This window comes from Emydura macquarii, unplaced genomic scaffold, assembly GCF_026122565.2.
Source record: "Emydura macquarii macquarii isolate MOO-44397 ecotype Brisbane River unplaced genomic scaffold, CSIRO-AGI_Emac_v2 contig_1263, whole genome shotgun sequence".
Lineage (NCBI taxonomy): Eukaryota > Metazoa > Chordata > Testudines > Chelidae > Emydura > Emydura macquarii.
Window position 1 is genome coordinate 6957868 of NW_027131400.1, and position 26994 is coordinate 6984861.

A 26994-nucleotide genomic window follows, 5' to 3' on the forward strand; every position below is an offset into this window, starting at 1 on the left:
AACTAATGCTCCTCTAAAATACTGAAACTTCAATAAGACTGTACCAGGTATTTGGAACAGAAAATTAAATGTATTTTGCCCCAATTTTCCCTTGTGTTATGCAATAATGAAGCTGCTAAAATATTTGTATTATTTATATTTTTAAAATGTAGTTAGAATTTAGTAAATGCAGGTGAAACTGCTTGAATAGTTTACCCTTATGGAAAACTGTCGTCGTTATTTGTGTTGCAGTAACACCTAGGAGCCCAGTCCTAAGCCAGGACCCCATTGTGCTAGGCCCTGTACAAACAGTTCAAAAAGATGGTCCCTGCCTTGTAAGACTGCTTCAGAATAAATCCGAGCATACAGAATATAATTTTGCTCCCCTTTGATTAGAAGATCAGCTCAGTTAGATAGACAGATGTTTGGTCCCTAGAGAAGTCACTTCAGACCAATGTCACTTTATAACAATAACAAGTAATGATTATTCTATTTGTGTGCCACATGTGATGGCAGATAATGTTTCCTAAATAAATATAGGTCCCAGCTCTGCTTTCATTTGTGCTGAATAAATCCAGCTAGATATTGTTGTATTAATTTAGATGGAATAAAAGACCCAAAGAGTCAAAAGTGTTACCATGACCCTGAAATTGTCCAACATTAAACAGGTTTAAATAAGATTTGTGGTTTGGTACTCAGAGACCTCAGCCTGCTTAATACCATGACAAACACTAATAAATTCATGCCCAAGGTTAGAAAGGTATTAGCTGAAAAACACAAAAGGAAAACAATCAAAACGAGGTAAAGAGCACTGAAATTGAAATGGATGGTGTATGCAAAACAGGTTTTGGTTAAAATGTATCAGAGTCTCTTTTTGGAGATATTGAATATTGGTTAAAATTATTTTTCCAGTAAGCAGTCCTCAATGGGGAAGAAAAGGATTAGTTCTGTTCAATACGGAGTTGGGACTTTCCTGCTTTAGACAAAAGAGACTCAGAAGGAAGAGGAAGAGATAGGATTGTAAAGATGAGGGAAATGCAACTTTTGTTGATGTTCTCAGGCTAAAGGGTGTCTGGTCAGTCACAGAGGGATGCCTTGGGCTGGCAGGTCATCCAAGGCAGATGTTGATCTGGACCTCGGCTCACTTGCCCGGTCAGAAAAATCATCTGGTTGGTCTGGTCAGGTTCCTTTCCTTTGTTGGTCCTTCTGAGGCCAAGCAGAGGTGGATGAGCCATCTCAGCTCACCACGCTAGTGTTGTGCAGTACAACTGAGTTCAGGAGCAGGAGAAAAGCCAAGAGAGAGAGACAGAAGGACGAGTGGGGAGTGGAGGAGAGGCAGGGACAGAAAAAAGCATACCAGGGAGAGCAAGATCACGCAGGATCTCATGTGTCAAGTTGGGGTTCTCTCTAGTGTATCAATGATGGTCAAGCATCCCCACTGGACATCCCTAAGGAGTCTGGTGTCATGGTAACAATCCTTCTGCTGCAGCTTCAGTGATGGTAAAAAGTTCCCCTTTTTCTCCCCCAAAGTCTTCTCTTTTTTTTTTTGTTTTAAGGGCTGCAAAAAGGTAATGGGTGGAATAACACATCTCATTATTTTGTCCACCAACTACTAGCCCCAATTTTTGTAACATCAATTTTAGTTTATCTCACATTTCTGTTCTATTGCTAACATTTTACTTACCTATTGTCATTGCTTATTCAGTGTTCCTGGACAGGAAACCTCATGTCTGCCAGTCTTGTATTTTTTCTGATTTGTGTATGAATCACTTGAGAGACTAAGCACTTTGATGAAGGAGAAATGACAAAGTCAGATCTTATGATCTCAGTTTGAGGTAGGAGGTGTCTGTCTGCACATGAGAAAAAAAATACAATGGGATTTTTTTGTTCAGATTTTTCATTTAGCGGTACTATTATAGTTCTTGTTTTAGGCTCTTTGTAATCATGGAAAAGAACTTAAAATGAGTTCATGTGTTTTAAGCTTGGCAACTAGCGTATAGGTATCCTAGAGACAGGAGGTGGCCTACATTTTCTTCTGAAGCTCAGTGAGATTACTTAATGTACTTAACCTTCGTGCCATTAAAGAATATAGCTTGGTTGCACTGGGCAAGATTTTTGTTTATACTACAGTCCCTTTTACATCACTGTCAGTGTAAAGGAAACAAAGTGGTGTAAAGAAGCCTTGATATAAATGGGAATCTGGCCCTCTTTCATACCCACTTTTGTTGTTTAATTCTTTACAATTTTTAAAATGAATACAGTCCTCATGAAGTGCAGTTAGTACTTGTGAGTTTCTCCACGCGCTGAGCAGACCCAATCTGTTGAATGAGATGTTGACTCAAGCTGTGATCTCAGAAAATGGATGTGTATTAGTGGACAAATTCTCTAATGACTTACACTCTGTAAAAGACACAAATCAGTGGATTCGACACAGGGTGTAAACAAGCCCTGATTTTTATATTTAATTAATTCATTCATTTTATTTTGATCTAGGAATCAGTGGGAAGAAGAATACTCTAAATTGCAGTATAACTTCTACAGCAGAGATTCCCAAGCTGTGGTCCAGAGATCTGATAGTTCACGTTGTGTTGGTTCCCCCATTTTTTTCTAATACTTAAACTATAATGAAAGGAGCTGGGAAAATATTTAATCTATTTTAATGTTCATTTTCCATGTAAACTTTTGTCATAGTTGCCACATGAATGTTATGTGATCATGAATGACAAGGGTGGGGAGGTGAGGAGGTCTGTGTGAGAGATGGGAGAAAATGTTGTGAATGGTAGCGAGGTACCCATGTCTATTACGATATCCAATTTAGGAAAAAGTTGGAAATCCTCTGCTGCAGAGAAACCGAGCCAAGCAATGCGTTAGCTGGTATGAAGGTATTGACAGACCATACAAAGTCTGCAAGGGCCAAGGGAAAATGTTCCTTGTGTTGTGCTGGGCCATCTCTACTGGTTCCACAATGGCTTCTAATGCAAGCCCTGGAGTTGTATTGATATTGATCTCAAAGCCTAAAGAGTTAAAGGTGTTTATGTGACATTGTTCCCTAGAAGAGTCATGCTGAGATAGCTTAATTAGGGCAAAACTGCAAAGAATGGGACAAACTATTCCCAAATCTGGAAGTTATTTCAAAAAATTAGATCAGCAAACCAGCAACAAACAGCTTCTCATTACCTCACTGGTTATCTAGAAGCCAAAAACACAGTTCCCTTAAAGCCATCCAGCCCTCTGGCTTCCACCCTGACAGCCAAGTCAAATATGAAGGGGATTAATGAAAATCTTGTCCATCATATGAGAAAGTTCTACCAATCCCAAAGGAACAGATACATCACACACCAGGTCAATGATTATTTCAGATCTTACCTAAATACATGCTTAAAGCCAATTCTTGTTAACTAAACTAATATTTATTAAAAAAGAAAGAAGAGATAGTATTAGTTAAAAGATCATTATAAATGCAGATAAGAATAGAGTCCATAGGTCAGTTTCATAGTATAGATGGTAAACTCAGTTAGTCTTTAAAGTGCCACAGAACTCTCGTTGTCTGAGTTGCAAAAGTTCTTTTAGAATCCATTTCACAGGTTATAGTGAAATCCATATGCAAAGTCTGTATGATTTCTTCCATGAGAAACTGCAGGATGAACTAGTTTATAGCTGGGATATTTAGTCTTACAACTTGAACTGCCTCTGATGAAATCCAAGCAGATCTAAGATGACAGAATTGGGGCTATAGAGACTTTTTAGAGATCCTTGGTAGGGTTATTGATATATTCTTTATAGCAGGTATCTCCTTGAGCAATTAGTAAGTGATTACTGTGGATTTGAAGTAGAAACCCCCTATTTCCTATGCACACCAGTAACTAGCTACAATTCCACAAAGTAATGGGCAATTTACAACCATTCACAGGTAGTTATTTAAACTTCAAGGTGAAACAAAAATGACATCACTACATTCAAGTTTCATCTAAATGTTAATATCTTCTTTTGATTTCTAAACTAACAGAATATAGTGACAGACAGGAACTATTCGGTTACATGGATAATCACTAACAGGATTATAGGTAAATATAGACATTTATACCCATTATTTACTTCCAAACTCTTAACAATATAAATTTAAACTTCAAAGTTCTAGTTATTTTACAGTGAATGGCTCTAATTACTATTTGTATTTCCTTTCAATATGTTTTTAGAGGTTGAATTTGGGTCATTCGGCCTGCTTGTTCTTAACCCTTTCTGGCCTAGTGTCACAGTTTATAAACTCGGTCCAATATTAAATAGTGATAGATAGGGATGGGGTTATTTTCTACAGAGACCATGGATTAACTCGGTTACTTGGCAAACACCCAAAAGTATTAATTCAAGCTGAAAGTTTATTGATTAAACACACACACACACACACACACACAAAGATCAAGGAATTAAAAACAAGTATTTATATTAAAACTGAATGATCATGCAAAACAAATTTAATCAGATGCTATTAAAGTCTCTCTTCTCTTGGAGTCAAAATATCACACACTCTTATTTTCATTAATAACCTTTCATTGATGAAAAGGAAAGGACTAAGTATACTCGCAGTCCTGATGTATGCAAGGCATTCGCTTATCCTGTTTTGAACAAAAAGACAGACACAAGGTGGAGGAGAGACAGGATGGAAAAGACAGGTGCAATACGGCTTTTGATGATGTTTTGGAACACTGGATCACTAGTTAGTTAAAAGTGGATTCTTTGGCTGGTAAGTCAACCACAACACCTGCTTGGACCCTGGCTCACGTTCTGATCAGAAACATCATCTGTTTGAATCCTTTCTCCTTAGACAAGGCAGGCTTGTATGAATACAATACAATTGATTTCAGCATTCAAAAAAAAGGCAAGAAATGAGAGAGAGGATAGGAGGAAAGAGAAAGGGCAGATAACATAACAAGGGAAGGGAAAATTATACAGGATCTTTATATGCCTCTGTGATGCAGGTGTCTAGATAGCCCCATTGATGAGCTAACGACCAGATGACATGATAATGTGATGACTTTCAGCACTGGCAGGTGAAAACAAAGTTTCTTAAACAAGAGCAAGGTCAGCCAGCTTTCCTCCGGAAGAATGTCCCTTAGCTGACTTAATGTCGAGGAAGCTGAGATAAATTGTAGTGCTGGCAAGTTGGAGGATGAGCTGAGGGAAGGATGATTCTTCTTCTTCTTTTTCAGTCTTTTTTTAAGAACTCCAGAAAGAAATAAAAGTGGGTAGCATATTTTATCCTCATTATTTTGTCCACCAATTAAATCCATTTCCATCAGACCAAACTTTGCACAGGTAAATTCGTTCCCACATTTTCTTGTTTACAATGTATGACCCTCACCATTGACCTTGACTTATATTAGCAGGCCATTTTTGTTTGGACTAATTCAATTTTCCTGTTGGGTTCTTGCATCCGTTCATAATATTAATTTATTAAAAATAATTACTTATTTTCCAAGGTTAAGTCTTAGGCAGGTAAAAATCATAGGTTATTATGACATCTTATGAACTTTCACATGCTTTTCACAGTTACTTAGGGTAAATTTTTTAGGTCTAATAATCACAACAGGCTTGTGCAGCAAGGTTATAACTTCAGTTGCTAAATCTCTCACCAGCATAGGGGGGTACCATTATCTAAGACCCTATCTACACTTACCTGTGAGATTTGGCGGCAGTTGACGGGAGTTACGCAAAGTCCGCAAAAAACTTGTGTAACTCCCGTTGACTGCTGAGCTTCTCTTCTGCGCTCTTGTCTTCACTGCACTGCACTACTTGTGTAGCTGGTCTTAGTATGTTGATTTCTGGATCAACTGAGCGGGTCTGCACTGACCGCTCAGTCGATCCAGATAAATTGATCTGATGGCGGTGAATTTGCTGCCGTCAGTATAGCCGTAGCCTAAGTAGCAGGAAGGTTACTTAACGCTGTCCTGGCTCTCTCTGACCCCCGGTTTTGGAGGTGTCAGCACAGAAACCGACACAGAGTCTATGATAGTCATCTATTATAAGTACAAAGTAAATGTACTTACGCACAACACTACAGATTAAAGGCCATATCCTCAGCTGGTCTGAATCCATTTGGCACTATTGACAGATCTTCATTTACAATACATTTTGTGTATCTGACTCTTTGAACACATCACCAGAGTAACATGGAGTCAATGTGCATACATAGATGGTGACTGCTAGCAACGGAAATTGGGACTTATAGAGGGGCAAATATGAGTCTCTACAGCTTGAGCTAAAGAGTTGGGCTCTCTAAATGGGGCTGTAACAGACTTGCCTTCCCTGTGGATTAGGTGCAGAGGGGAGCACATAACACAACATCGGGTTACTCCTATATGTTAATATGAGCAGAACTGGTTATACTATGTAGCCATCATGGAGAAAGGAATTGTAGTGTTAAACTATCATTTTTGTCAAAATGACCTATAGTCCATGGATTTTCTTCACGTGAACAGCACAAAGGTACCCTGTTCATTATATTAACACCATGACTGGAGCTTTTTGTTTATGCAGGAGCAGGCATCATACTGGGACAAGAGGATTAATTGAGTTCTTTTCTTTAAGAGAATTCTCTTTGATCTGAACTACAAAATACCATATCTAACACCACTGACCTGAATACATTTTAAACCTTGATTCCTGAAGCATTTGGGCCTTGTGCAATTCTACTCCAATTTTATTGCAAGCTCAGTACTACTATATCTTTTGCTTATATTACACCTTTACATTAACACCTGTTAGCAATGTATTTTATTTTCTACAAGCATTGGTATTTCTTTAATACATCAAAAGGATGAAGGTTGCAAACTGAGAGAGTGTAATTGACATCCTTCACATTTACACTTATCCAAAAAATACAGTTAAATTTGTATTTAAAATGCTATTTTTGTGAATGTAGCACTCTGGCCTTTAATGGACCACTTAATTACATAAAAACATATGAACGGCCATACTGGGGTCAGACGAATGGTCCATCTAGCCCTGTATCCTGTCTTCTGACAGTGTGCCAATGCCAGGTACTTCCGTGGGAATGAACAGAATAGGCAATCATCGAATGATCCATCCCCTGTTGTCCACTCCCAACTTCTGACAATCAGAGGTTATGGACATTCAGAGCATGGGGTTGCGTCCTTGACCATCTTGGCTAATAGCCATTGATGGACTTATCCTCCATCAACTTATAACAGGGTTAAAAAAAGAACTACAAGGTTTTGGTCTTCACAACGTCCCCTGAGAACAAGTTCCACAGGTTGACTGTGCATTGTCGTCGTCTCCAGATGGCTGATGTAAATGTAGAGCAACAACTATAATTTTACATTCTTCTTCTTTCATATGGCTTGGGCAGGTAACAACTAATACAATTTTATATCTAGATTGGATAGCCAGCACCTTGCTGCAGCAGAGAGCTGGTGAATGTCCTTCAGGCCCTCAGCAAAAGAACAAAGGGACACTCAGATATGATGTGCTCCATCATTTGTGACTGGTGACCACGGTCACATGCAGGTGTTTGCCTCATTTTCCATTTAAAGAGGGTTTATCAACATCTCCCATGAGATGTCCAGATGTGATTAAATCTGCACCAGTCTTTCCGACATAAATCAAAACCCGATGGTTCCTCGGCAGGGTAAACGATGAGCTCTTTGTTTTGAGCGGTCAAAATGCTCCATGTGGCTCTCCATTGAGTCTCAGCATCAAAGTTGAGTGTAAGGGTCTTGATGTGGTTCCACAAATGGTTACAGGATTTTAATCTTATCTTTGGTGGGTTCTGCATCATGCAAATGGGTCCTCATGTTTTCATTGACATGGTTAAGAAAGCGAGATGTCTGAGCAGCTCTTCTAATCTGTGGAGGCTAGATGTGCAATAGGACTGGGCCTGGGAGCCAGTCAACTGGGGTCAATTTGAGCATCCCTGACACTATGCAAACAGTATTATTGAGTTGAGTATCAAGGAGTTTAATGTGACTACTGTGAGACCACACTGGCACACAGTCTTCAGCCGCAGAGTGTACCAAGGCAAATGTTGCGATTCATGAACTGGAGCCCCATGATGTTCTGGCCAGTTTCTTAATAAGTTCGACACAGGACCTTATAGAGGGTGTTCTCGAGGTGTGGTTGGAACATCAAACTCCGGTTCTGTGTAACACCAAGATATTTTGGGTTAGCCTCCTGGCTAACCATTTAGATGGTTTAAACCAGATAATTGCCTCAGGAGTAGTGGAGTGTGTGAAGAAGTACTTTCTTTTCTTTGTTTTAAACCTGCTTTCTTTGTTTTAAACCTGCTTCATTCGGTGGCCCCTGGTTCTTGTGTTATGTAATTAGAAGTTTAAAGAGCTCAGAGGTCTTTAAGTGAAAGGTATATATGCATGTTCAAATGGTATATTTTTTATTATAACTCTTTCCCTGGATGTCTTTGTAAGTCACTTGTTGTTTTAGGCCCAAATCCAGCAAAGGCTTACACATATGTTTAACTTTACCCATTATTAGTGGTCCCATTGACGTCTAAAAATATTCAGTGGAAAATTTTCAACCAGCTTCAATCATTTTTTGAACTTTAAAAAATAAATGGTGTTTCTGTACTTTAAAGTTTGAAAGAAGATGCATTAAAATCAGTGATCCTCTCTCATGGCAGGAAGCTGTACCCATATGTGGATAAAATTTTACTTTTTTTATTTAAGAGGAAAAAGAAACTTCCAAAATAACCACTCATGCTATTATCTTCATATGGGTTGATTTATTATAAATACAGAAATGTAGGTACTGGTTCTCTCAGCGTATGTGCAGCCGCTTGATAGCACTGTCATCAGCCAGGTGAAGAGCCAGTAGCCTGCTATCAAAGTAAGTCAGCAGGTACTCATCAAGGATGTGTGACATAGTCTGAAGCAGACTGCATCTACATCGTGGTTCATTAGAACATAGTTTCTCAACCTGTGGTACGCGTACCCCTGGGGGCAGGCAGGGGGTACGCGAGACACAGGCAGGGTGTACGCGGCGAAAAACCCAGTGAAGGGAGGCAAGAGGCAGCCGCCAACTTCTGGGGAAACCAGCTGGCAGCCGCCTGCTTCCTGCCTGGTTCCAGCTGGGAGGCGAGTGGCAGCTGCCAGCTTCTAGGGGAGGTAGCCGGCAGCCGCAGTCTTCCCACCTGGTCCCACCTCCTAGCTGTGAGGTAGATGGTAGCTGCCCCAGTCCTGGGAAGCGGGGCGGTAGCCGCCAGCTTTTTGGGATGCCGGGCCACAGCTGCCTGCGTTCCACCCAGTCCCAGCTCCCAGGTGGGAGCCTGGCGGCAGCCTCCTGTGTCCTGCAAGCTGGCCTCACAGCTGGGTGGCTGCTACCCGCGCCCGGCTCTGAGCCGAGGCAGCCTTCCGCGCCCCAGCTTGAAAATGGGCAGCAGCTGCCTGCCGCCTGCCCACATCCCCGGGTCCCAGCCTGCGTGGAAGCATCCTCCGCCCCAGCTCGGATTGGGTAGCAGTCGCCCACTTCCAGGGCTGGCAGCCAGGCAGCAGCCACCTGAAACTTGCCCAGGTGGCAGTTCCCCTCCCCGGCTCAAAGCCCAGTGCCCAGAAAGCCAGGCGGAGAGCCCACCAGCTTGCCCAGTCCTGGAGTCAGGCTCTACCCGCAGGCTTACTTGTCAATTTCACTGATCTAGTTGAGCAGATGACAGACGCAGATATTACCAGTATAAAAATCTTAAGAGGGGCCTACACAATGTGATTTGCCCCAGGCCTGCACCTCCCCTAGGGACGGCCATGGGGAGCACTGCTATCCACTCTGGTGGGCCGCTAGTGCCTGCTCAGACCTCACAGCTCCCGCCTGCGTGAGGAGAACAGCACATGACCCCATCATCAGGCCATAGTGATTGGCTGGCATTGACCTTTGCTCCTATATGGAGGAAGAGGTAGGGGAAGGAGGGGAGAAACAGCAGGGGGTTTTGTGATCTGCCACAGCCACACAGCACTGCAGAACTCAGAACTCTGCTGCTTTACAAGATATACAGTCGTCCAGCAGTAAAGGGGGAAAAGATTGCATTTCTCAGAGTGGAAAATTGAGTGTTGGGGGTACTTATTAACATTTTGATAAGTTAGGGGGTACTTTCTACTTAAAAGGTTGAGAAACACTGCATTAGAGAAACCCTATTTTGAAGAGACTGGCCACACAATTGCCCTGTCCTTTTTGAAACTGGTTCAGGAATGACCACAGCTGCCATGGCAGGTCAAAACCTGGTGGGCAGATGGTGGGGTCAGTGACGAGAGAGATTAACAACTGCCATCGCTGACCACTCATCATACCATGCAGATTCCACCATGAACTGGTTGATTATAGCATCATTATTTATCTGCTTTCAGATTTCAGTGAACAAGAACGTCATTGAAGAACCTGACCCTTGCCACAAAAAATATCTTGTTTTGCCGCAGGTGAAACAGGCCTCTTTTATTCAGTGCTATTTCCACATGTAACATAAAGATTTTTTAAAACTTCATTATTCCCCTCCTGCCCCCACCTCCCACTGGGAACAGCAACCCTTCAGCTGTCGTCTTTCTGCATCTTAATGCTTTGCATAATTAAAAGGTAATGACAGGGTCCAATGACGTTTATATTTCTATTCTAGATATTTATAACAGGTATTCAGTGATCCCTTTCCCTTTACATGAGTGCGTGTGCACATACACACACGTTTGGTCTGATTTTTCACTGGGCTTTTACTTGGTCTCCACTTGTGCTTATGCAATTTGTGTATTTGTACCTGCACATGTAGGCGATAGACTGTATTAACAACATATCCAAGTGGTGGTGCACAAAATGTGCTTGCAACCACAATTAGAAGCTGTCTTTTGAAAATTGGGCTGAGTCCCAGACATTGGAATCAACCTGAAATCAACCCACCGAAGGCCCACTCATGCCAGCCAAGTTAACAGAAGTTGTACATTAGCACAATTACATTCCAGTTCACAGAGCCGTATTATACAATAGGCACAGTGCCAAGGGCCTACGGAAAATTTTGTGAACTAAAATAAAATTAATCCAAAAATTTGAAAAACAAACGATAAAATCAAAATTCATATCTTCTTAAATTAAATATATCTAAGGTACAAGTTACTATTATATTATTACATATATCCATTGTAAATTTAATTCTGTGACCAGATTTAAAATTTTCTAAGCTTTTAAGGAATATGGTTACAATACTAGCAAAAGGGAATGCATTAAATGCAGGTTTCAATTTTGAACTATTTTTATTTGACATTTTGTTCAGAGTGGCATAACTAGGGGCCACAAAACCTTGGAATTAATGTGCTGAAATTAATAGCTTAAAATCAAATGAGTTATTTCGGTCAGGGGGCCTACGAAGGCAAGTGTGCCTAGGGCGTACGAAGGTCTTAAAACGGCCTTGCCAGTTCGTACTCTGATTAGAATCACAAGAACAATGCAACTTATTTGTGTGTATATTTAATACAATCTAGAACATGTAGAGTGCAGTCTTTCTATAAAACTCATGTTATGTGACTGGTGGTTGATGTACCTTTAGCAGAAACTCTCCAAATACCAAATGCAGCATCTGAGCACAGCTCGTCTAGGTAAATAAATTTTAAAAGACAGGTGGAGGGAAAAACAGCTCCCACTTGTACTGTGGTTTTCCTTAGGAACACATTGCTCTTTGCTATTAGCCTCAAACATGCCAAGCATTAAATACCTGTTATTCATTGCAACCCACTGGTATCCTATCTAATGCAGTGCACCAGGAAGATGTAGGAATGGGAAATATTTCTGTCTCAGCACAGGAAACTATCACTTCCAATGACTGTCAGAATCCATGGGGCTGAAGTGCTAAATCTGGTTACTCCTCATAATGGACAAATATTAAAATCTTTGTAATTCAGGTTTGGTCTCTGACAAGAAGAGTTACCTGAATATATTGAGGATCCTCATTCCATCTCCATGGGACTTTTACATCCATTCCCCCAAAAAGGACTTAGTTCCTTTCCTTTCCAAGAGAGGTCAAGCTTAAGAGAGCCTGGGATGCTAGGCAACTTTCTCCCCATCTGTTTTCTAGGATGATGCACTGGTTCATACTTTTCTTCTATCCAGTATTCTGAATACTATTATTCCATGCTACTTTCATTCCTAAATCAAGGCTTGTTGAAACTAGCCGCAATGGTGGTTAGCGGTACTAACATTTGTTTCGCCAGTAGAGCTCGTCATATCCATGCTGCCGCGCTACACTGCGGTTTTTAGCATGCTAACTCAAGCAGAACTAGCACAAGCATGCTTTCAGCTGCAGTGCAAACAATACCCAGAGAGGTTACATGAGAGTAACAGAAAGTACTACTTGACCTACTAGCTGTTGTGGGCTTTTACTAAGGGAAAACCTTCTTAGATACTTTGAGTGATTTTTCTGTCTGAACATACAGATGAGACACAAGTCTTTAGTGGGTAATGTCTTTATTAAATACCTGGGACCTGATTTTGCTCTTTTATGCTGGTGTAAATCTTCTGTAATGCCTCTGAATTTACTCTGGATTTATGCCAGTGTAAACAAGATCAAAATTGGGACCCAGAGCTCAGAAAATCACAACAGTTAACATAATTAACCACCACTTAGCTACTTCTCATTCAGCCCTGAGCAAATATATCTCCATTACCCCAAATGTATATTAATAATGTCCAGGTTAAGTAGCAGTCATTACAATTCACCGTCATTAAGCTAAATTGGTTCCTTAGCAGATAGCCTCACAAAGCGGCCACCCTACTAAGCTGAGTTTATCCTGTCTTCTTGCAGCATGTATACTGTTATACTCTGGTCAGAGAGAGACTGTCACATTAGGAGCTCATACACTAACAACTAGAAATAGCAACTAAGCAACCTGGATTTTAAGGACCCTGTAGTGCCCTTGATTTTCCATCAGTGGGAGCTCTGGATCAAAGGGTGGGGGTGGGGGTGGGAGTGGTTTGTCAGTAGAAATACAGGAGTGTAAATAAAAGTGTGACTTTCCAAATCCTACCAAGCTTAGGGACAGGCAAAGAATTAGTGGTGCTGCTCTTGACTTACATTGAGGAGGGAGCTGTACCACCCTTTGGGGAGACGTATTTCCAGTTGTTTCTGCTTACCCTGTTTAGCAACTGTTTTGTTCTTTCACCTTTACCTCGAGGGTTCAGTATTTAGTTCACCTCCTGGGACTGCTCCCTTCTCTCAACAATGCTCTTTCACTGAGGGATACATTAACTAAGTATTCCTAAAGAGTAATAAAATGTTGATAAGCCTTCAAGCAAAGTTCATGTGCTACAAAACAGTGTGGCTTCATAAGAGGAAAAAAAGCTAACTTTCTTTTGCCAGTTTTTTTTGTAGCAGTTCTATGGGGCTTCATGCTGTTTGACTTCCATGCTAAAATTTTTTTTTTACCTGGCCTGACAGCCACAAAAGTGAAGGTGTGTTCCTGTAGCAATGCTTGTTACAGCATCTGAGCACCAGCCAGGAAGGTAATATGATTTCCTCTAAATACCAGTGCCCATTCATATGCACAAGTCCATCTGCAGACAGCAATAAAGGGAAGATGGCAGACGGTATTGTCTACTCTTTTTTTTATCACGAGCCAGAGTGACCAAAAATAATGTTCCTGATTTTGCCATAATAATGTTCTAAGTGTGCAGCAATATCACTTTGTGCTGTGATTGCTTCAGAGTTCTTATGCTAAGCAGAATCCTATGGTATCCATACTTTTAGCAGATTTAAAGAAACACCTAAGTGTTGTAGGATGTAGGTAATTCAATAGGTGGCATTCTTCACCCTATGCTGAAACCAAACCAAAACTCCATACTGTACTGTGGGTATAGTGTTTCTTCAGGCTCTGGCTTCTTAATAAGACAAATGAGGTTTGGTCATCCAAGATCCCATTCTAATTTCTTAGTAATAGGGGTGTTAATTCTGGGGAATGTGGCCAAACTCCAACTCAGGTGTCTACGGTTCTGCTGTCCAAAATTCCACCTATAATTTCAACCAGATATGAGGGTCTTTTTTTACTTTCTGTCCATGTTGGGTAAGTGTGACTGTTTGTTGTTGTGTTTCACTTCAGAGTTGGTTGCATTTCAGTGGCCAATGAGGTGATTCTTGTATGGAGTCTGTATAATTGAGAGGCAATTTGGGAACTTCAGGAATAAGAGATGCTATGTTCAGTAGACATAAGCTATTAGTAAGGCAGTATGAAAAGTTCATAAGGAACCTTGAACCACCAGCAATTGGGCATGAGTTCTAGGTTCACGGTATCTTATGATTTTTATGGAAAGAACGTTTGTCAATATAAAAATACACTAATTTCTACTGCCAGACAGCCAACATCTCTCCACCATGATCAAAAGCTCTCTGCTTCCATCACTGGGACACTCCACTTAGAATTGATGACTTCATGGAAGACCAGTAGGCTTCTTTCCCCTTTCACGACATCTGGATGAGTCATTCTCTAGAATCTCATGGCTGCTTCTTCCACTTTATGCTATGGGTATGTAGACATCAAGCAGGCAGGCAGGCACTGTCCCACTAAATCTCAAGAGTATTTTATCTATCGCAAAGTATTGATCTACCACCATAAATACTGTACACAAAGTTAAGGTTTATTGGGAATTTCAAGATTTTGTAACTTTTTTTTTTATTATTCCTGTTAGCTATCAGCAAAAAAATCTTATTTTTAGACAAAGAGCAAAATGTGTGGAGAAAGGGGAGCCGGTTTTGGATTTGCATCTAGGAAATTTGAATTTTGAATTTGACTTTAGCATTTCTTGTAGTTCTCCATATGTTAGCTGACATCTGTCTATTATGGACTAAATGGAAAACTTCTCATTGATCAGCTACAGTCTTGAAGCCTCAAAATTCCATTTGTCCTGCAGAGTGAATACCTTTGACTAATACTCTGAGTTAGAGTAAGTGTCATAAGGTGGGACTGTTTACATAATCTTGCGAGCTCTTTTTCTTAGTGAGCAAACAAGTTCTGACTCTCAATCTTGTTAGTTTGGATTATGCAAGGCTTTTGTGTGGAGGCAGCTTGTGGAGAGAAGGAGCTGCTCACTCAGCAGAAGAGTTTGCTATTTGCCTCAGGCTCTGATTAGGGGCAGCTCTTCAGGCCGAGTTGCTTGCTGGGATCTAGGCACTGAAGTTGGGCTAGGATTCCTGGAAGAAGAGATTACGCTGCGTACTGTCTGACCATCTCATTTCAGGACTGGATTATGAATTTAAATAAAGCAAGTCACACTTAAAGTACCCCAGACTCCTCATCACTGACTTCTCCAGTGCTAGGAAGATGATCTTCAAGGTCCCAAACACCTGCTACTGCTGGAACTCCATAGGTGAAAACTTAGTGTAATGCCCAGCTCTGTGTTGCTGTCCTGGCTGAAGTTATCACCTCAGATCCCCTTAGATCAGGGCTTAACAATCTTACCAATCAGCCTGGCAAATTTGGACAGTGTCTGCCACAATAGGGTCTTGATGCTGACTGGAGCCTCTGGTTATTATAATACAAATGATACATTATAGCTAAGGTTGAAAGTTTTTCAAGATGATTTTCTAAAGTCATGCTTTACTTATGGATCCCTCCTGTGGTGCAAGGCTGCCCTTGTTGGGGCCCATGAAACCCACACTTGTGGGGCACTTGACTTTTTGAGTAACGCAAGGCCAGTTGAGGAGTATGGGGAAGGGTCGTGTCACACAGGCTGCCAATGATGCTAGGCCTCCTAAGTGCTCTTTGAACCAGCTCCTCTCCTGAGTAGCCAACATGGCCTCTGATCATAGCAGGGGCAACTCGAGCACAAGTAGCAGCAGCACCTGGTGTACTAAGCAGGGAATGGAGAGCAAAGTATTTCAGTCCTTGTCGCAGCTCTGACACTGATTTCCCTCTGTAGCCTTGATCAAGTCACTTAGGGCTATGACCTGGACTACATGCCCAAATAGAGGCATAAGAAGAAGTTATCACTTCCCCTTTGAACAACTGCCCAGGTTACCGAGACATTGAGCATGCAGAAGTAAGTGGTCAACTGTGTGTCCATTACTTACTCTCTTCTAGAACAGATGGGAAGAAGTTGACAGAGCACTGGCTCCACCCCCAATAGCCAATTAGCACAGTTGGACCAGTTTGCAAGTTGTCTTAATATGCAGCTTTTATAAGTCAGCAGCAAATTACTATGGGCCCACAGCAATGGAGAATCAGGCAAGGAATTATAACTTTAGAGGAATGTCTGTAAAGCACAGTGCCTCCTGCAACTACCACTGGGACAGTGTTGCTTACACAGCACTCCTTGATCAGGGCTCTTTATAGGCAAAATCTAGTCCTTTCTGCCTTAGTAAAAATGGTATGAAGTTCAACAGGGGTAGCCATGTTAGTCTGTTTTTAACAAAACAACGAGAGTCCTGTGGCACCTTAAAGACTAACAAATGTATTTGGGCATAAGCTTTCGTGGACAGATACCCACTTCATCAGATGCATGAAGTGGAAACTTCAGTTTGGTAGGTAGTTATACACATGCAAGGATGAGTGAGTTACAGCAGAGTGAGGAGGGCAAGTGTTAATGAGGCTAATTCAATCAGGGTGGATGAGGCCATTCACAACAGTTGATGAGAAGGTGTGAATGTCAAAAGAGGGAACATTCTTTTTTGTAGTGAGCTAGCCACTCCCAGTCTCTATTCAGACCTAGTCTGATAGTGTCATGTTTGAATATGAGTTCCAGCTCTGCAATATTTCGCACTGGAGTTTGTTTTTGAAGTTTTTTTGTTGAAGTATGGCAACTTTCAAGTCTGTTACTGAGTGTCCAGGGAGATTGAAGTGCTCTCCTACTGATTTTTGAATGTTACCATTCCTAATGTCTGATTTGTGTCCATTTATTCTTTTGCGTAGAGACTGTCCGGTTTGGCCAATGTACATGGCAGAGGGGCAGTGTTGGCACATGATGGCATATATTACATTAGTAGATGTGCAGGTGAACGATCTCCTGATGGTGTGGCTGATGTGGTTAGGACCTGTGATGGTGTCATTTCAGTAGATATGCGGGCAGAGTTGGCAACTGGGTTTGTTGCAAGGATACATCCCTGGGTTAGTGTTTCTATTGTATGGTATGCAGTTGCTGGTGAGTATTATTTTCAGGTTGGGAGACTATAAGCAAGGACTGGCCTGCCTCCCAGGGTTTGTGAGAGTGAGAGATCATCTTCCAGGATAGGTTGTAGATCCTTGATGATGTGTTGGAAAGGTATTAGCTGGGGGCTGTAGGTGATGGCCAGTGGCATTCTGATGTTTTCCTTGTTGGGTCTGTCCTGTAGTAGGTGACTTCTGGGTACCCGTCTGGCTCTGTCAATCTGTTTCTTCACTTCCCGAGGTGGGTATTGTAGTTTTAAGAATGCTAAATAGAGATCCTGTAAGTGTTTGTCTCTGTCTAAGGGACTGGAGCAAATGCAGCTGTATCTTAGGGCTTAGCTGTAGACAATGGATTGTGTGGTGTGTCCCGACTGGAAGCTGGAGGCATGTAGGTACGTTATCTACCAGACTGAAGTTTCCACTTCATGCATCCAACAAAGTGGGTTTCTGCCCACAAAAGCTTTATGCCCAAATAAATTTGGTAAAATATGGGATCTTCTTGAAAAACAGACATTTTACCACAAAAAATGCATACAAGTCTGTATGTCAGTAATAAAGTACACCATCAACCCACTACAAGCAGATGCCCACCTGTTTTATTGTTTTTTTCCCCCTAGCCAGTGGCATCATTTCTATGCTGCTTGCCTCAGAGTACAGCCATTTAATTAGGGTTTGTGGGCAGTTCCATATCTAAACATGCCTAACTAGCGCCATTAGGTCCTGACCTGGGGGAGCAGGAAATTCACCCACAATGTTTTCTTTTAGAATAGAAACTAGATTTATTTTATAATGATAGGGTAAAAAGGAGAAAGTAAGCAATTTCTCAGTAATAGTGTGCTGTGACACTTTTGTACTATTAGGTCTATTTTTGTAAGCAAATCGTTTTTAAGGGATGTGAAAGTTGGGGTACGCAAGACAAATCAGACTCCTGAAATGGGTACAATAATCTGGAAAGGTTGAGAGCCACTGATCTAGCCCTGTGCTGTAGCAGTGGTCATAGTGTGGTTACACAATTGCCCTATGCTCTGACTTTGTTTAGGGAGGGGGGATTAGGAGGGATTAAGGTTCCATTCCCCGCCCCATAGCTGTTCTTCATACAAAGGCCATTTTCTTGGGCTTTGCTCAGCAGAAGAGAATTCCACCCCAAAGTGGAATAGGCCTTTCTGGTGAAGGAATTAGGTTAAATATCAAGCATAGTCTAGTGCAATCATAAGCCCCGAAGCTAAATGGCTGAGCTGGAGAATGTGATACCTTCATCCGATACCTTTTGACTAGTACAGTACGCTGGCAAGCAGTAAGATGTAGTCAAGCATGATTAAAAGGGGCAGAATCTGGCCCTGAATTATGAATGTATCAGACTGGTTTATTTTCATTCAAGTGCAGTCATCAAAAGCACTAAGCCATTGTGCATGGCCATGTTCATCTTGGACGTACTTGAAAGCAGCTGTGAATTATCTTTACAGCTTCAGACTGGAGCAAGGCTCCAGTAAGAGCAAGATATTATGCAGTCTATATTTTACATTCTCACAGTTAATGTTTTGATGTCTGTCTTCAGCTTTATGCTACCACAGTGTTGGCAAGTAACAGAGAAAGCATATTTCCCAGCTCCCAACCACATCTTAAATCAAGCACTCTTATAAGTAATATTTATTCTGTGAGATGGTATCCACTAATGCAGAACATAGAAACATCTTTAACTGAAAGAATGGAAGTTGCATCCTTTGAGGGTAATTGGTATGGACAGTTGCTTCTGACGAAAGTGCTTGACTATACCGTGGGACAAATTTTTAAAGTATAATTCCCCTTCACCACATATCAGATCTCTAGTGTAGCTCTGAACTACACCGGCTAGCTATGGCTATATCCGCTGCTGGGGATTGCTGAAGTGAAATCCAGCAACACCCCTTCCCATTGGGAACACTGTCAATGGCATGCCCCCTAAAATAGAGATGTGGTAGGATCTGGGGAAATTCATCTCGTGCTGGAGAGATCCAGCTGCTTTTCAATCCCTCTGTACTTCTTCTGTGGCACAAAGGGAGTAGAGGAGCTGGGCTCTGGACTCAGTCCATAGTAAAGACTTATAAATCTGAACTAAATGAAATGCAATGATGATTTAATAATTTGTATCAAGATGAAGTAAACTATACATATGGATATTAGACAGCATCGTATAAATCAAAATAAATAAATATACTCTTATCAGATGAGGGTGGAATTAGCCCCTGAAAACGTTCCGACAACTTTTTACACTATTGATTTTTTTTAAAGACTCTTTTATTGGAAGGCACTTAAAGGACCCATAGAAGCCAATGGAATTTGAGGTGCAGAGCACCTCACAGAGTCTGTCCACAGGAATGAAATAGAAGTAGTGGAAGCATTCAAAGTGTACATAACTCAGGAGAAAACAATAATGAAATATTTCAAGTTTATAAAAGGGAACCTGCATAGTTAATGTGTGGGAGCCCATTCAGGAGGCGCTTACTCTTGTGCTCTAGTAGGTCATAGACTTGGCATACAGACCATTGTAAATCAGGGGGGTAGATTCTCAGCTGGTGTAAGCTTAATTCATTTCCATTAAGGATCTGCTCGATAGTCATCTTGATTTCACCACAGTTGGCAAGCAATCCCTCCAAGATCCAAGTCCTCCTCATATTAAATTCAGTGTAAAGACTCCTATTGCGTTGGTGAGCATTGGATCAGGCTCCAAAACATCCATGCACTTCATTTGTCTACTGTCCTGTCTTCAGCTCAAAATCCTGGAACAAGCTACTGTAGGCAACTAACACTGTACTGCGAGGAGTTGTGTAATTTAGAACAGACCACCAACACTGAAAATGGGTGTCCATCTCACCACATCCTCTTCAATGTGAAACTGAATAAGCAGAATTGAATTTCTTATATAACAATTATGTCTAATACATATGGAAATTTTTGAGAGCACTATGAAAAACCATATTGGTTGGATTTGAGAGATAAATGTTTTTTCTAATCAAGTAATTGAGGTTTATTTTTGTTTTTGAAAACTCAGAATTTTGATGAATTAATATTTTAAATTTACAAAAATAGTACCTTTCCTGTGAGGATCTTAAATAATGTAATTAAGGTGTGCAAAACTCCCGTGAGATAGGAATTATGACCGTTTTTCTGGATGGATAAACAGAAAGGTTAAATGACTTGATCGTTGACACACAACAAATTAGTAGCAGATGTGGAAGTGGAACGCAAATATATTAATGACTAGCCCTGTGCTCTAACCACTGTGTACAATACTGTCTGCAGTAGGTAAGTGCAGTGGAATTGGAACATAGTTGGCCCATATAAGGTTCCTGTATAACCACATGGTCTTCTGGCTGTTAAGCATCTTGTTCTTTTATTTGTTTGCTTTTTTACCTAAATCCCAGGCTAATATTAAGGGGATAATTTTCAGGGCAGTACATGGAAAATTAAGCACACAACTTCTAACATAACTGCACTGAACTGAAAATATTGGCCTACGTCATTTTATGGTCACTGCATTTTCTAGCTCCTACAAACCCTACTGCTGAAATGTACCCTAGAATCATAGATTAAGGTTGGAAGGGACCTCAGGAGGTAATCTAATTCAACCCCCTGCTCAAAGCAGGACCAACCCCGACTACATCATCCCTGCCAGGGCTTTATCAAGCTGGGCCTTAAAAACCTCTAAGGACGGAGATTCCACCACCTCCCTAGGCAACCCATTCCAGTGCTTCACCACCCTCCTAGTGAAAAAGTTTTTTCTAATATCTAATCTAGACCTCCACTCTGCAACTTGAGACTGTTGCTCTTTGTTCTGTCATCTGCCACCATTGAAATCAGCCTATCTCCATCCTCTTGAGAACCCCCTTTCAGGTAGTTGATGGCTGTAATCAAATCCCCCCTCACTCTTCTCTTCTGCAGTCTTAAATGAGCCCAGTTTCCTCAGCCTCTCCTTATAAGTCATATGCCCCAAGCCCCTAATAATTTTCATTGCCTTCTGCTGGTTTCTCTCCCATTTGTCCATATCCTTTTTGTAGTGGGGGCCCCAAAACTGGACACTATACTCCAAATGAGGCCTCACCAGTGCCGAAAAGAGGGGAATAATCACTTCCCTCGATCTGCTGGCAGTGCTCCTACTAATGCAGCTTAATATGCTGTTAGCCTTCTTGGCAACAAAGGCACACTGTTGACTCATATCCAGATTCTTGTCCACTGTAAACCACAGGTCCTTTTCTGCAGAACTGCTGCCTAGCCAGTCGGTCCCCAGTTTGTAGCAGTGCCTTGAATTCTTCCATTCTAAGTGCAGGACTCTGCACTTGTCCTTCTTGAATCTCATCATATTTTTGACCCAATCCTGCAATTTGTCTAGGTCACTCTGTATCCTATGCCTACCCTCCAGTGTATCTTTCACTCCCCCCAGCTAAGTGTCATCTGCAAACTTGCTGAGGGTGCAATATACCCCATCATCCAGATCATTAATGAAGATGTTGAACAAACCTGGCCCCAGAATCGACCCCTGGGGCACTCCACTTGATATCAGCTGCCAATTAGACATTGAGCCGTTGATCACTACCCATTGAGCCTGAGGATTTAGCCAGCCTTCTGTCCACCTTATAGTCCATTCATCCAACCCATACTTCTTGAACTTGCTGGCAAGAATACTGTGGACACCATATTGAAAGCTTTGCTAAAGTCAAGATAGATCACGTCCACCACTTTCCCCACATCTATAGAGCCAGCCATCTTATCAAAGAAGGCAATCAGGTTGATCAGGCATGACTTGCCCTTGGTGAATCCATGCTGACTGTTCCGGATCACCTTCTTCTCCTCCAGATGCTTCAAAATGGATTCCTAAGGTGGTCAGACACTTTTCTACAGTCTCAAAGCAACACTTCTGTAATCACCTCCTTCTCCTGGAGTCAGCTGCTGGGAAGTTTTCTGAGGTGTCATTTTAGTGCTCATGAAATGCAGTAATTCTTAGGTACCTGGATGCACCTTTAAGAGTGAGCTATGCATAGCTAACTTGGCTGATTTCCCCTCTGAAATCCTTTGTGAACAGAAGTTTCTATACAAAGAAGAGAAGGGTGCAGACTCTAGTGGTCTCCTGCAGTCACCTGGTATCTTGGAGCATGTGAGTTCAGTAGAGCTGGCTAGGCGAATAGTGCAGGGATGGAGGGGGAGGAAATTGTAAATGTTTGCAGGAAACCTAATGAGCTGAATTTAGCAAACATGTGTCTGAATGGGTTTTCTATTCAGATGCTTTGTACCATGCCCATCACCAGGGTATCTGAGCACCTTCCAGAGGCTCATTAAGGGTATGTCTATACTGCCAGGGTTGCAGGGGTTGATGCAGCAGGATCAATTAAGCAGGCTGTGGAAGATTTGCTCAGTTGATCCCAGAAGTGCTCTCTGATTTATGCCATTAATCCACACCCCGCCCTCCCCTCTGAAAGAAGTAAGGCTGCATCAACCGGAGTGCGTCTCCCATTGACGCAGTGCAGTGGAGATGCCACGATATGGCAATGTATGTAAGTCATCAGGAGATATGCAAGCGACATAACAATCTCCCATCGACCGCCAGTGGCAGTGTAGACCAGGCCTAAGCAGCTTGACTAATATCCATCACATTTGTTCACATGAATGTTTGAGGGGAAAAAACTTTTATTCCTCCAACTAGAGATATCCATGCGTAAATGAGCATGTTCATGCTCACCTCATGCAGTTACATAGTGGGAATGTGACAAGAGAAAGTAAATGTGAAAGTTTGTAGATACACCAGATTTATTGACTGTCTTATCTCTCTTAAGTTGCCTGGGAACCCTGCTATTTTAAAATCAGGGAGCCACATACATCAACATATATATGTTCTACTGCAGCTGGGGACAGTAACATTTTCTAAGCTTGTTTACTGCTCACCTAGTTCTCCTTACCTTTTTACATGGGAAATTAAATGTCTTAGTGATTTCTTTTGGGCACTGCTCCTGTTTATACAGAGGTTAAGCCATACATTCAGGATTCTAACAGAAACCATATGATGTGACCAGTATCAGATTGATATAGCTAATCACATTGGCTGACTAAATACAGAATTTTAGAGACCAAATACACAGAGGAGGATTTTCCTCATGCAGTTTGTGAAAACTGAAATATATTTGGTGAGCAATTCTGAAAAACAAACCTGTAAAAATAATGATTGGCTTGTGGGCAAGTTAAGAGGAAAAAGGGACCAGATCAGTCACATTTATGGTACTATTGGTAAAAGAACTAGAAAATGTAAGTGGGAATCAATTGTTGAGAAGGGAACTACAGAAGAAAAAGGAGGGTAGAAAGATCAGATGAATAAATGTCTGTACTGTTAGCCAAGCAATCAAGTCAGCCGGAGCAAACTGGAGGAATAAAGTTGCTTCCCTGTGGGTGAGTAAAATTGAAGTGTCTCGTGAGCTTGCTCGGGATTGGCTAACCTGATCAAAGACGTGGTTTTATTCAGGTTCATTCTATGTCACCAATTTGGTGACATATAGAGTGACCTCATAGTAACCTGGTTAAGTACATAGTAACGATTAATTTGATCTCTTTCTGCTCTTGGAGTGTCCGCAAGCACGTTGTGGTTCTCAAATTTACTAATTATTGTATTTATTTGTCTCTCTATTTGGGGAATTTTTTAAAACTTTGCACTGATCACAAATAGCTGTATTCTTGACATTTGAAAATTGTGCAGTATTTATTCACTGTGACTGGTCAGAAATCATGTGGTGGTGTTTTTGTTGCTTGCTTGCTTGAAGGAATGAATAACTGGGAAGAAGATTTGAAGAAACTGTAATTTAGGGAGAGGTATCAGGAATAGAGGCTCTTACATGTGGTCTGGAAGTAAGAGATTTATCTAACACTATAAAACTAGAACAACAATTCGACTTATTGTAAAGAGAAGAGCTGCAGAACAGACCAAAGTAGCAAATCTTACCAATGTTGTTTGTTCAATATATAAACTGTGTAGTCATTTGCATGAAAAAGTTGGTTAAATTAGATTGTGGAGTGCACACAAGTCATTCTGAGGATTATGGCTGTATGGTTTATGTGACACCATAAAAAAAAATTAACCTTCGTATAAAGCTTCTGATTCCACTGAGGGCTAGCAACAGTGTCATGCCCACAGCTGGTTGGAATTTTTTCGACAAAACAGTTTTTCATTCAAAAATAGCGATTTGGTAAAGACGTTTTGCACAAATGTATTGGTTTCTGAGAACCTTTACCAACAAGTGTTATTTGTCAAGAAAGAAAAATAAAAGAGAGACTGTAGCCCAGTGGTTAGGCCACTCACCTGGGACATGGAAAATCAAGGTTCAAGTTCTCCGTATCAGACAGAGCAGAGATTTGAACAGAGATATCTCCCACATCTCAGGTGCAATAGACAGCAGACTATAATCAGCTTCTCTGTCAAGTTCTCCTGTTGAAGCTGTTCTGCTTCGTAGAAATAATTAAATATTCATGGGGACAGACAGACAGAGAGAAACTGACTCTGTAGCTCAGTGATCAGGGCACAGCTGCGGGAGACCCAGGTTCAAGTCCCTGCATCTCCCATATTCTGAGTGCCCTAGCCACTGGGATATAAAGCAGTATAGGTCCCCGAACTTTGGGGTGCATCCCCCCCTCCCAAGGAGGGTGTGGAGGAATGTTGGGGGGGGGGCAGCAGGGCTCAGACCAGTCCACAAGAGGGGACAGGGAGGGAGTGCCTGCTCTGGCCCCAGCTCCTCTCCAGCCCTGCCCCAGCTGCAACCTCAGCTCCACTTCTGGTTCCCTGCTTTTGGCCACTAGTCTGCAGTCCCCACACTATGCCACCAGCCCCCACTCCCAGCTGTTGGCCCCATCTCAGCTCCTGCCGGGGGCAGGGAGAGGGCGCACAGACATATTTTATTACTGGTAAGCCAAGTGTGAAAGGAAAAGTTTGGGGACCACTGGAAGTATGTTTCTTTCTCTGGATCAGTGAATGCTGAGAGTTGTTTGTTCTGAACTGGGCAAAACAAGACTTTGAACCTGTATCTCCCATATCCCAAGTTAGTGTCCAAAACACTAAGCTCTTCTTGAGTGAGTCTCTTGCTGCCTCTTTCATCCCAGTACAGAATGGGAAAATGTTTGAATTCAATTTTTGGCAGGATGGAAAAACCATTTCCCATCCAGTTCTAGTCTTGCACCCTGACTATGACCAGTTCGTGAAAGCTTGTTCTAATAACTAACATGATCTCCTGTGGAAAGGCTCTGAAAGTATGAGGGTTACAATGTGTGGAACCATCTAGTGTTAATTCTTTCCAGCTTGCTTCTACAATTCCACTGAAGCTCAGTTGAATTAATCTTCCCCTATTAAAAACCATTATTGTTTCTCCTTGCCACAAGTAAAAACTATTTCTCCACAAACAACAACCTGAAAGTATGCATATAAGTGAGGCTGTATGCTTTGAAGAAATTGTTGAACTAGATTCACCTCTAGAAAGTAATCTTGTTGTAGACTAAATGTAAACCAGTCAAGAGCCCTGGTATTTGCTCAGTATTGTTAATTTCACAATGGCTTAGTAGAATTTGAAGGGTACATTATATAAAAAACAAAACAAAACAGGCTATTTACAACTCCTGAATCATTTTACATTCTTTTTTGTCTTCCTTCTGGGTACAGAACTTCCCATTTGAATTTATTAGAACAACTAACAGAATTGCACATGTGAAAGTATCTGTGGAATCTGCCAAGCAACAGCTGTTTCTCCAACTGATTTGGACGAGATTAGAAGTTTGGTTGATAAAAGGAATAATGTTTGATGTAATAAACTTAGACTTCTGTAAGACATTTGACTTGGTACGAAATGGCATTGTGACAAAAACCTAGAACAATACAAAATTAACATGGCATACGTTAAATTAATTAAAGGTGGCTAACTGATAAGTCTCAAAATATAATTGTAAATGGGTAATCATTACTGAATATGTGTGTTTCTAGAGGGGTTTCACTAAGATCGGTTCTTGTCCCTATGCTATTTAACATTTTTATCAAGGACCTGGAAGAAAACAAAATCATCACTGAAAAAATTTGCAGATGATACAAAAATTGGGGTACTACTAAATAATGAAGAGGACAGGTCACTTGATACAGAGCAATGAATGACTCAAGAGATTGACATAAGGATCTAAAAACAGCCACCTCTAGCTTTTCAGTTCTAATTTAGTATACAATGGCAGTGACTGAATGTTGTTAACATACCGTTGGCTCTTTAGCTTGTTTGAAATGAGTTTGGTGATCCCAGCTCACTTCCAGGCGGACATGTGTCCACAGCACAAAAATCCCACACCAAAACTTGCACTTGTTAGCAAAGCTGTTGGCACTTTGGGTGGGTGGAGGAGAGCAGGACAAGGGCCAAATGAGCATGGAGACTGATCTGTCCTCTTATTCTCTGGAAGTGGTCCTTTCCCAGCTGAGGCATATTGGTTGGAGCTTACACTACTTGTTCTGTGAATGAACAGAAGCTTTCATTTTCCCAGGCTGTCATTCTGGCATATTTTACATGCACTAAATTAAATAAATACCATTCCTAGAAAGATGCTGTTAAAAAATACTCACTGCATTTTAAAAACCAAACAGTTCAACTCTTGTTATATACAATAGTAGTGAATTGTCTTGTCCATTTTCAATCTGAATATAACTTGTATCCATGTGTGACCCGTTTTCAACAAAACTTACCAAATCATTTGCAGTGTTCCTGTCTAGATCATCTTCAGATGTAAATGAATGCAGCTCCATGGACTTCTGTGGAGTTTCATCCAGTTATACCAGCTGAGAATACGGCCCTATATTTTCAACTTTTTGTTGTTTTTCCTCCCCTAAGCCTTTACACAAAATGTTTTAAAATCCCTC

The 26994-nt window shown here is 41.3% G+C and overlaps 1 long non-coding RNA gene across 1 annotated transcript in view; it reads left to right on the top strand.

The window, feature by feature from the left end:
- Window positions 1-26994, top strand: part of LOC137154628 (uncharacterized) — a 117236-nt gene that overhangs the window by 87959 nt on the left and 2283 nt on the right. The window lies entirely within an intron of this gene.